The following is a 12027-nucleotide window of genomic DNA, read 5'->3' as shown; positions in this document are numbered from 1 at the left end:
GTAGTTTAGCAGCGTATTGTGCTGTAAAAATCAACTTACTTCCAGACACACACACACACAGACATTTGCGCGCTAATTTGTCACGAAGTATTCGGCTACCTCTAAAACCAGTCTAAACACAGTTCCTTTTGGCGAACTTAAACCTATTTTAATTTCTTTGTTTCAACGTGTTTTAATTTACCTAAAGGTATTTTAATTTGTGTTTTAATTTGCCTAAACGTATTTTAATTTGGCATGAAGTAATTTCGGCTACCTCTAAAACCAGTCTAAACTTAGTTCTTTTTGGCGAACTTAAACCTAATTTATCATGTTTCTTTAAACCTTTGCGGCCGTTTTATATACCAAAATAGTGTTTCTCACCCTCAGACGTCTCACTGGTGGTTCGGATCTTCAGACTGAATCCCACCGCCATGGACCAGACTAAGAACGCCGGCCCGAATCCGAATTCACGGTCTGGGTCTTTTCGGCCTCATCTAAGAGGGCTGTGCACAGACTTCGGTGCTGGCTTCCCACGGCGTCAGGAATCAGTCCACCAGATCCTAGAGCAGAGTCACAGATAACAGTTCTGATGTTTCTGCTCCAGCTACGAAGGACCAAAACAAATGTCAAGAGATGTATTCTAAGACACTTCTTCAGCTTCGAATCAGAGAGGAGAAACACACACTGCAGTTAGTTACTTGCAAGCAAGGGCAGTCACAGTACTCGCACAGAAGTGAGGGCTCTGAGACTCGCGCCGTGCCACTGCCCTGGTCTTTATTTATACATCATTGGGTGAGTGTGTGTGTGTGTGTGTGGGGTCAGAGTGTGACCCCATAAATGACTTCCCTAAACCTGCTGGTCTGGAAGTCCAACAGTTCATCTAAACAAAAGGCACTTAGCCTAAAACAGATATAGATATGTTTATCCTATCATAAAACAATAAGACAAGGTACGACCTCTCCCATGCTCCCAAAATGTGGGTGTGAAAGCCAGAGCACTCTGGAATGCACACAAAGCCTACTAAAGATCACACATCCTATCACTACACAATCGATTATACACCTCTAAGCATATGTGGAAACTTATATCATTAAAAGATTATACTGACTACTAAGTACAATTTTCCATTGAGAAGCTGGATGTCACACATATGATAGACTCTTGAGCATATTTATATAGCAAAATTCACAATGGTATAACCATGTTAAATAAAAGATGCCCAAGTGTCCACCAATGCACTCTAATGCAAGCCTTTAAACTGTATGTTGATAAGTGCATGAAGCGTACATTTACCTCTATAGCTGAAAAGAGTCTGTATCCATAATTTGTGGATCTGCTGATTTGTTTTTAATGTGGCACTTTTTTTTTTTCACGAACTGCAGATGATGAAATCCTCTTTATTTGAGAAAGTGTCCCTAAGCTATTGTTGTTCATACTTACTGAGTTCCCTAGCTACTTCTTTACTATGTCAGCAAACTTTCTGAACAGGAAAGGTATCATAGATTTAAAGACACATCTTCATTGAAGCAAAGGCAAAAAGTTGGAATGAATTTTATGTTCATATTAAAAAGTGAAAATCCAAAAGCTGCTGCAATCTTTTGTATTAATGATCTCGATCTCTCTCTCTCTCTCTGTGTGTGCATGTGTGTGTGAGTGAGGGAGTGTGTGTAATGCTGCGTGTGTGTGTGTGTGTGTGTACAGGAGAAAGGTGATGGCAGGAGTTTTTTTTTTTTTTTATGCATTTCGAATCAACTTTTTTTGTTTTACAAGAAGTGTATTTCATACAGGGGCGATTTTAGTCCATTTTTGGGGGTGTCTCCATTTTGGGGGTGCTGAAGCAAAGATTTCTTACTTTTTTGACAATATTTGCTGTTTGTGTGACACACTACTAAAAATATAAAAAGCATACAGTACTTATTTGAGAAGTAACATTTTAACAACAAAAGTATAGATACCCCCCATCCTCCCAAAATGGTTTGTTCCAGCTCTGCTCTCCCCTGCTCTGGCTCTAGTGCCCTTTCTGCCAGTGCGATGGTGGCTGAGACGCAGCGGAGCGGAGGTGTAAGTGCCTGGCTTAAAACAGGACATATTAGCTGCATTTAACCTTCAGTTACTCTTTATATAGTTAGATAGGAGTCAGACCATGTTTCTTTTTAGCTGAAATGCATTACACTCAGGTACCCTGCAGTGTTGAAAACGTGTTTTCCGACGATGTTTGCTACCCTACCTACAATCCGTCATGTAGTAAAATCAGCGACATTTGACCGTCCTGTTGCTCCCATTGAAATTTATATAGCCTATTTAAAATCTAAAACTTAAAATTGTCCGTAGCCTACTGTTGTTACCACTGTCCTGTTTGAAATGAAATGAGAGAAGCTGGTTATTTTGTCATATGTGTATGTGCCGATATTAAACGCAGGAGCAACATTCAGGTAAAAGTGTAAGAACAAATCAATAAAGGATAATGTTGGATCCGTGTTTCAATATTTATATCTTTTATTAGATGTACATGTGGTTTTGTTATTTGCCTTTTGTTTGAAAGTACACTGAGAGAGGACAGTTTTTATTAGTGATCTTAATAGTATTTTTTCATATTAATGTAATTTTTTAATATAATTGAATACAATCTATTTGTGTATAATTGTCAGTCCAAAGAGGGAGAGAGGAAAGAGGAGAACATGAGGAGAAAGTACAATGTCAGGAAGAACCAGGTAAGGAAACAGACAGGGAACAGTGACAGGCAAAACAGAAACTGTTAAACTGCTTGAGAGAGTTCACCAACAATAGTGATTTGTCAACCTCAAGGTGAGGCGACATAGGTGAAAATAAAAGAAAAATTCTGCAGAGCCATAGTAGTATCTGCAGTAAAGATCTTTTCATACATTGTATACATTGTACCAGAGGCAAAGTTGCTTCCAGTTTTATAATTTTTTTATCAATATTTTGTACATTTAAAGGACTCTTCTATTTTTGGAGTGTATTTTTATGTATCTGTATTGTATTATACATACACATTAAAAGTTAATCTCTGTCCAAAAAATGCACTCAGTTTACTTCTTACTCACTATGATCATCATTCATTATTCTCCCGCAGTAATTAAGGTTAGGATATGTATTTTCTTTTTTTATTCCAATCCATTCTTTTTTTGCAGCATCTAAATAACCTTTATCAGATTTGATGGCTTTGTTACAGTTTTTTACAAACTGTTTTGATTTTCTTTCACAAATGTGGGGATTAAATTGTGTTAAAATATACAAAACAATGATGTCATGTTTTGTGACGAGGACCCAGGCAGAGAGACTTGATGAATTTAAGAATCTTATGATTTAATAAAGAAATTTGCAGACTTGCACAGAGATGGTAAAATTATGATGACTGATAACGGAGATGAAGACAACAGATGATGAGGACAGGGAGGAACAGGGGTTTAAATGCACCAAAGAGACAGTCAGAGGGAACTCGGGACAACTGGAGACATTTAAGGATGCCTGGACTGACAGAGACAGGGAAGAAGTCTCATTGTGACGAGTAAAGTTTATCTTGGCTGGCTGGGCAGCTCTCTGGGTGCTCAGCACCCCCAAAGCTCTGATCCTAGAATCGCCCCTGATTTCATACATTGGAATAAATGTATTCTTTTCTATACTTTATGAGTATGAAACTCTAAAGATTTTAAGTTCATGCACATTGTGAAACAAGAATCTAAATCCTTCTGTCACAATGATTTCTATAAAAGCATGTTGTTTATGGGGATAATGTGAAAAATCTTTTGTGGGCTCTAATAATGATCAGTGGTGATTGAAGAGGAAGCTTGAACTCAGGCTATGGAGATTTTCATGACAAGTGACAGTGCAGACATCTGCTAATGAGAGAACATGTTTTATCATCATAACGACTGCGAATTTAAGCATCGTTAAAGTGTTACTTCAGCAATGCTGCCAGGAGAAAGAAATGTTGACTCATGTTTTTTAATAGAAGACTTAAAATACTAAACTCTAATTTCAGGGGTTTATTTTAAGTTTACAGAATATAACATCTGGTATGACAATGAGTTTTACTTCTCACTTTCCGTGTTATGTGTATCCATTTATCAAGTATGCTACTTTGCTCTGTGGACTAAAATGTTTCATTGTATTCATGAAATAAACCAGAATTTCAATGTCCGAATCTTTTACTGTTTTTCTGCTTTTGTTCACTCCAAGTTTGACAAAACCCACAGCTCACTAACAATGTGGAGCAATCTCAGTGTACTTAGCTGCTTTTTCCCTAAACACAATCAGTTGACTGAGAGAAATGCCTGTAGTCGTCCACTTTGGTCATTGTGAATGTTGAAGGAGATTTGTTCCATAGACACCTTATACTAGTGTTTCCTACACTTAATCCAACACTACTATGTTCTATTTAAATCCAGATTCCTTTTATAGTTTGCAGGGAAATTTGTTAAACCATTGCTTAATGGGACAGAAGTACAAGCCACTCTTTACATTGTAGATAAGTTTATTGCTGGACAACACAGTTAGCAGTCTCACGCACTCTTTAGATTTTTGAAGTTTTGTGTGTAATGGTTTAGCCTCTCACACCTTACCCTTTTCTCCCAGTATCACAACAGTATGACTCCCAAAGTACGGCTCAGTAAACAAACAAGGACTCTAAAGTCAGAACAGAAAGTTGGAAGATGAATAATTGCATTTTTATGATGCATAGTAAACTACCCCCTCTTCTTCTTCTCTGTGTTGCTGTTCTTGTGTGTGTGTGTGTGTGTGTGTGTGTGTGTGTATGCTTTAGAAATCAAAGTATACATTAGCCACACTTACAAAAAGCATTTTGAATTTCATTTAGAACTGAGATTCTAAGTTGTAAGCAGAAATTTTATGCTCAGCCAGAAGCGTGTTTCCCCACTTTCACAATGCTAAGGTGTCAAATCCACGACCCCCAACAGATGGTTTGTCACACGCTGGGTTCAAACACTCAAAAACCAACACAACAGCAGGTTCAAGAAGGGCAAGGCCCCCTTTATTTGCACAGCCTCACACACTATAGATTTTTAAAGTTGCGGTGTACAATGGTTTAGCCACAGATGTGACTTCTACTTTTGATAAAGATCACTCCACCTGTTTATTTCTTAAGAAATGAAGCGTCTTTATTAAGCTCTTATCTATAAATGTCTACACAATAATAGACACCGTGTGCTCTGTGACATTATAATCTTCTACTTCTGCTTCCATTGGTTTGCATTTTAAACTCCCAACCTATCAGGTTGTTATGAACGGCTTATATTTCTAACATTTTGTGATGTAAAAGTGAACCATGCAGCTTTTTTATTTTCTGTATGATGGGATGACTTAAGACTAGGGATGCACCGATACCGATACTGGTATCGGGTATCGGTGCCGATACTGTAAAATGTGTGCGTACTCGTACTCGTAAAAGTTAACCGATACCATGAACCGATACTCATAATTCCCATGGACTTAAACGCCACGGTAACATAAGGTGTTCACAGTTGATGTTATGTGATGTAACTCTACCCTGAATATAATTTGCCCTGTAATATGTCGCAAGGTAAATACAGGTAATTAGAGCAATCAAACTGTTACGTTAATCATAAAAGTATTATTTTATGGTATGTAACTCTGAAGGGAGTTAAAATATTTTTCAGAGTTCTAATTTTCTGGAGGCCTGTGAAGGTAGCATAAAACGGGACCTTGCATGGGGAGATGCACGAGGTTAGCTGAACCAAAGTGAGAGACTCGGCTAGTTTTACTGAGGTTAACCAGCACAAAAGAGTGTGTGGCTAGAAAGCTGACCGTGTGAGAGCTTCACAACAGAGTGTGGGTGAAGTGACTTTTTGTTTCAATGGTCGCACCACCGTGCTGTGTTTCCAGCTACGACCGCCGAGGCTACAGGCTAGCCCGGACTGCTTGGCTGCGCCTCGGAGGCAGCCGCTATGGACTGTCGGAGAGCTGGACAGTGACTGGCTAACGCGCTGTAGCAGAGACAGCATCGGGTCCGCAGGGAGTGGATTTAGTGTGGGACTGGTGAACGGCGACCTACCGATCAGCTGAACTGTAAGTCAGACTTTTGTGCTCTTACTGGGGAGAAGAGGATTTTTCTCCATCTCCGGCGTGAGCAGCAAACAGGCCTGCAACAAGTGTGAATGTGAGTGTGTGTGGGGCCCATGTGTGAATATTGTATGTTTAGTGGATTTATATAACGTGTTTTGGAGTGTATATTAGTGAGTCACTTACCAAAAGGTGATAACATAAGTTGGGTTGTTTAATATAATTTGAAAGGGAATTATGTCATTTATACAGTGTATTTCATTTGGTTAAGGAATTGGAATATCATTTGAGTTTAAAAAAGGGATGTGTTGTACAGTATTTGTCTCTGCCCTTACGTTCAGTAAATGTTTCGTTTGTGTTAAAGAGTTGTGTGGGGTCGTTTCTTTACTACCGGTTAAGTTTAACTTGTGTGTGGTAGAAGTATCGGTTTTTGTACTCGGTATCGGCAAGTACTCAGATCCAAGTATCGGTATCGGATCGGTTTGAAAAAATTGGTATCGTTGCATCCCTACTTAAGACACAAGTTATTTAAACAATTATAAATGACAGTGTGATGGCCATAGTACTTTATGTGGGTCAAATATGTTAAGGATGATGTTTCTCAATGTAAAACTGCAAAGAACTTTTGGATAGGATACAACATCTTGTAAACAGTTACCTCAGAACCTGCTGAACCTCCTCAGATCCTGTACTGTCAGATCTATGTAACGTAAAACATTCCAAAGTACTTCCACCTAAGTAAGTAACTAAACACATAAATTCACCCTTACCAATAATCGACTGTTCCTTGAAAAAAGTAGCACAAACAGACAACTGACTCAGCAATGATAAGTAGAGCTACCCTAGGCCGATATTCAAGTGGAAGAAAATTAAAAGTTGTTTTGTTTTTTTATGGCTCGAAAGATTGAAGAAAAATATGTTGAATAATTCAACAAGACCCACACCTTCAACACATGTACATTCAAATTTTGGAACAGGCTCAACATTGCTGTTGTTCAATAGTTTGTATCCGCTCTCAAAAGTCATTTTATGGCTTTAATATTTCCAGCTGATAAGGAGACTTACGGCATTTCAAATGCGCGTCCAAATGCTTTAAACATCCACTTCGTCTGTAACGACAGTATCAAACTGCAGAGCATTGTTTTTACTAAAATTCAGCATTTTCAGACGAAAATTTGGCTGCTTTTTTCACTGTAACACCCCCCTCAGTGCCATTTTTAGGATGATATTCTTGGAGATTCTTTATATATATATATTTATGCTTTTGGAGTGAGGGTATCTAGTACGCACGTTGTCACTGTGTTTTTGTACTACCAACTGTGAGGGCTCTGCTTTTACTTTGAGCAGTCTGTTTTTATTTTGTCTCATGAGTCTGTGTTTTTCAAACGAGATCTTCATCAGTTTGATTTTGTTACCACAAACTTTGTGTAAAGTTCACAACAGAGGTAAAGAGATTTAAACACACCAGTTTAAGGAGGCAAGCAAGGGTTAGACCAGCTGCACATGACAGGTGAAGAAGAGAGTGTTGGGGGAGATGTGCAACAGAAGCAGAGGGAACATTTTACAAGATGGCACATTTAGATGATTAAGGATTTGTTGACAAGATTAAAAGACACGTGTGCTTCAGCACCCCCAATATGGAGACACCCCCAAAATGGACTAAAATCGCCCCTGTATGAAATACACTTCTTGTAAAACAAAAGAAGTTGATTCGAAATGCATTAATAAAAAAAACTCCTGCCATCACCTTTCTCCTGTACACACACACACACACACACACACACACACACACACACACACATGCAGCATTACACACACTCACTCACACACACATGCACACAGAGAGAGAGAGAGAGCGAGAGATCATTAATACAAAAGATTGCAGCAGCTTTTGGATTTTCACTTTTTAATATGAACATAAAATTCATTCCAACTTTTTGCCTTTGCTTCAATGAAGATGTGTCTTTAAATCTATGATACCTTTCCTGTTCAGAAAGTTTGCTGACATAGTAAAGAAGTAGCTAGGGAACTCAGTAAGTATGAACAACAATAGCTTAGGGACACTTTCTCAAATAAAGAGGATTTCATCATCTGCAGTTCGTGAAAAAAAAAAGTGCCACATTAAAAACAAATCAGCAGATCCACAAATTATGGATACAGACTCTTTTCAGCTATAGAGGTAAATGTACGCTTCATGCACTTATCAACATACAGTTTAAAGGCTTGCATTAGAGTGCATTGGTGGACACTTGGGCATCTTTTATTTAACATGGTTATACCATTGTGAATTTTGCTATATAAATATGCTCAAGAGTCTATCATATGTGTGACATCCAGCTAAAAATATATATTTTTAAATCAGTAACTTTTAGAGGAAATGTTTTTGGACAACAAATGAGTCGCCTTTTAAACAGGGTTTGAATAATCAGCGCTGACAGACAGACATACTTACCGTGTGAAAGGACCGCGGATGTCTTGGAACAGAGAAGCACGCTATATTGTTGCTTTTCTCTTATGCATAAGAAACGCCAGCCTGTCAGAAACGCTCTGTGTGGGCAAAGTCGGTTCCAAAGCACGTCGAGGCATCAACTGGCCTTTCTGCCGACTGGCTGGACCCTCAGCTTTCATGCTGGGATCTGCAGCACAACTTCGCACTGGCCACTGGGGCAAAACGGATTCAAAACTTTGAAGTTCTAGTTTGGTTCTTCACTGCTCGCAGAGAATTAACAATTAAAGAAAGTGATCCAACACGAAACTCAAATCAAACAGCACAGTCGGAATTGTCCACAACCACGCTCAGTTTCACAAATAAACAAAAAGCTTGCACCAGCCATAGACACAGGAGGAAAAAACGGAAAACCTCCCAGAAACTGACATTGTAATAAATTAATCACGCTAAAGTCGCCTCTACGCCTTTTTGGAAAGGTCCAGAGCCACATAGCATATGCCAAGCAGACTTAGTGCGAGATAAATAATGTGTAGCCTTAGAATTTAACATTTACAGTATAAAGAGACACACAGGTCAGTGCCTTCTCTATTGTCTCTAAACATTAAGATCCATTAAAAAAAACCAATCAGTTTTATCAACAGAGGACCCATGAAACGAGCAAAGCTGACAGTTCTGAACAGCACGGTGCATGCTCTCATTTCACAAGTTTACCTACATTTTCCAGAAAGATCACACAGTTAAAACCTGTAAAAATACTGAATTAAGAGTTTCGCACTATGTTTCACCAAGTTAAAAACAAATCCAGCAAAGCTGCTTCTACCAAAAACATCTTTCAGATCAGTGTCTAAAAAGCACTATTAAAAAATGTGATCCTGCATTTACAAAAGTAACTCCTGCTTGTATATATTCACAGTGAAAACCAAAACGCACACAGCGTTTGATAAACAACATTAAAATAATGTATTGCACATCTATGTTTTAAAAATGGCATCAAAATTCAATGCGTATTTTCTCTAAAAATTTGACATTTAAACGGTCGAATACACAAACTAACGTGCGGGTGTCAGGCTCAAGGAAAGAGTCCGCTGGCTTTTATCAACCTTTATGCCTCTTCCCCCACCCCAAAACGCAGTTGTTAAAACAACCCTACAATGCAACACAATCCTGGTGGCATTTGTTTATTTATTTGTTTGGGAAGACCTCAAATTCGACTTAACTACCCCCCTCCCCAAAGCGCAGTTGTTAAAAACACACACAATTTGCCGTTTCAGCTCGAGTGTGTAAAAAGCACTATTACAAAAGTAACTCCTGTTTGTATATATTCACACTGAAAAAACTAAAACGCGCACCGCGGTTGATAAACACAAATTAAATAATGCGTTGCACATCTGTGTTTTAAAGAAGGTCTGGGAAAGCCCTTGCATACTTTTGTTTTAATTATTTTAAATTTTAACTGAAAATTTATGCGAACTGATGGCGCTGTTCTTAGGTGAAAGGTTTTTGGGGATGCAAATATTTGATGAAAGGGATAAAGTTTGGTCTCTAAGCACTCCACCTCCTTATTCACCATTTCTTGAGATAAACGGCGTCTTAAAGTCTGAAACAGTCAACAAAGCACAGTTGTTTGAAACAATGTCACAGTGCAACACACACACACACACACAATTTGAGGTTTCAGCTCGATTGTCTCACAACAAAAGTCTTTCTATAGTGTCAGTGTAAAAAGACAAAGTAATTCCTGTTTGTATAAATTTACCATGAAAAGCCAAAATGCGCACAATGGCTGATGAACCTAATTAAAACGCACCAGCTAGGAGAAGACAGAGCGTGCGCAGTGGGACCGCATGGCCCGGAAGTGCCCCTTTTTCGGATGAGTGAACGCGCGTGCATGAGAGTGCATGTGCGTGTGCTCGTACATGCAAAAAGTGCCAGTTTTTAAGCTCGGCAATGGGGGTGTGGGGGGCAAACCCCCCACCTCTCCCCTCACCCTGTTTTTTATGCATTAATTACAATAAGTAATTAGCAAACTGGGCAGCTTTAGATAAACACATTCCTTGTTCTGCAGGAATCTTGTCTTTCTTGATAAAGCCTAGACTTTGTTTACCCTGTAAACATGTAAAATTGTTTAAAATGACTTATGGATTTAAAAAAACAGCATGTAAAAACAAATTATTATTGTAGTGTCTTTAACCCACAATAACCACTTTAACCCACCTTGAGCACAACTGTTGTTGTGCTTTGTTGCTGTACAAATAAAACTGAACAGGACGGAATATAATTGTCTTACTTTTATGTCAGTGAGACTGTTTTAAGTTTTAAATGCTTCTAAAATCTCGTTAGTTGCTTTGAGGAGCAATGTTTTGCACATGACTCATTCAGGAAATCAAAGAACTCGCTGGTGCAGGAAATGGACCCTTAAAGGAAAAAAAAAACTTGCAGGAAGTGTTTTGTATGTTTGGCCTTGGCCAAGTGCCAGCAGGAAGACCAACAACACCCACACAGAAGGTACCGCATAAACAAAACTCAAGGCTCAGGCTACAGATTGTTTCTAGATTGGTGCAAGTGTTTGACGGTTGTGTGCTGGACTTTTTCTTTTTTATGTGATTTTCACACTCTCAGCAATCTGCATGAGAAGTGTAACAGCTGCTCTGCAGTAGTAAAGAGAAAAAAAAGTCCTTCTACAGCAATGTGGAATCAAAGGTGGCAGTCAAGCAGTTTTAGTGCTTCAGGAAGCCAAAGAAATGGATTGTAGTATTTCTCGGGGTTATAGATATATTATCAAAAAATGAAACTAAATTTAATTTAGCTCAAAACAGGTAATCAGGGATAGTAGCAATTTCAGTGACTATTGCCCTTTGTTGTGAAAAGCTATGATGATGACTTTATTTGACTTCTGTAATCTAATTTAGATCACCAATACAACTGAGCAGGTGATTAGTAGCTGAAAAGATTCTCTGTTCCAGTCTAGAATTTCTCTCGGTGTGAGAGGGCAGGCAAGGCTGGGTATTCTTGTATCTCCCCCAGTTTGTTTCCTGTGCATTGGGGTTTTTACCAGTCAATAGGAGCTTTGCTTCCCCAAACCTTTGGTTAGCTAACGGGTCTGAACATTTGAGCTTATGCGCCAAATGACAGTTCAGAGTACTTAGCCTTCTTGGAGTCTCTGGGGGGTGATCAAGCTGAAGTATAAACTTGTGTGTGGGAGGAATTCAGTGAGGTTCAGTAATAGAAGAGCTTCAGTTTGCCCCTAAGAGATTCTTGCCATTAGGTGACTTGGGTCGAGAAAGTGGTGCTCACATGATGTATAGTGCAGGTGGGGTGCTGCTGACGCAAACTGAAGACGTACTTGGTTGGTGGAAGCAATACTTTGAGGACCTCCTTAATCCTTCGGACACATCTTCTGTAGAGTCAGCAGAGTCTGAGACGAGGGGGACAATTCACCCACTCCCTGGGGATGAGGCTACTAAAACAACTAAACTACTCCTTGGTGGCAGGGCCTCTGGGACAGATGAGATTCACTACTGTTTGACTTCTGTTTGAAT

Source organism: Oreochromis niloticus, linkage group LG17, assembly GCF_001858045.2.
Source record: "Oreochromis niloticus isolate F11D_XX linkage group LG17, O_niloticus_UMD_NMBU, whole genome shotgun sequence".
NCBI classification, from domain to species: Eukaryota; Metazoa; Chordata; class Actinopteri; order Cichliformes; family Cichlidae; genus Oreochromis; species Oreochromis niloticus.
Note: the sequence above shows the minus strand (reverse complement) of the source record.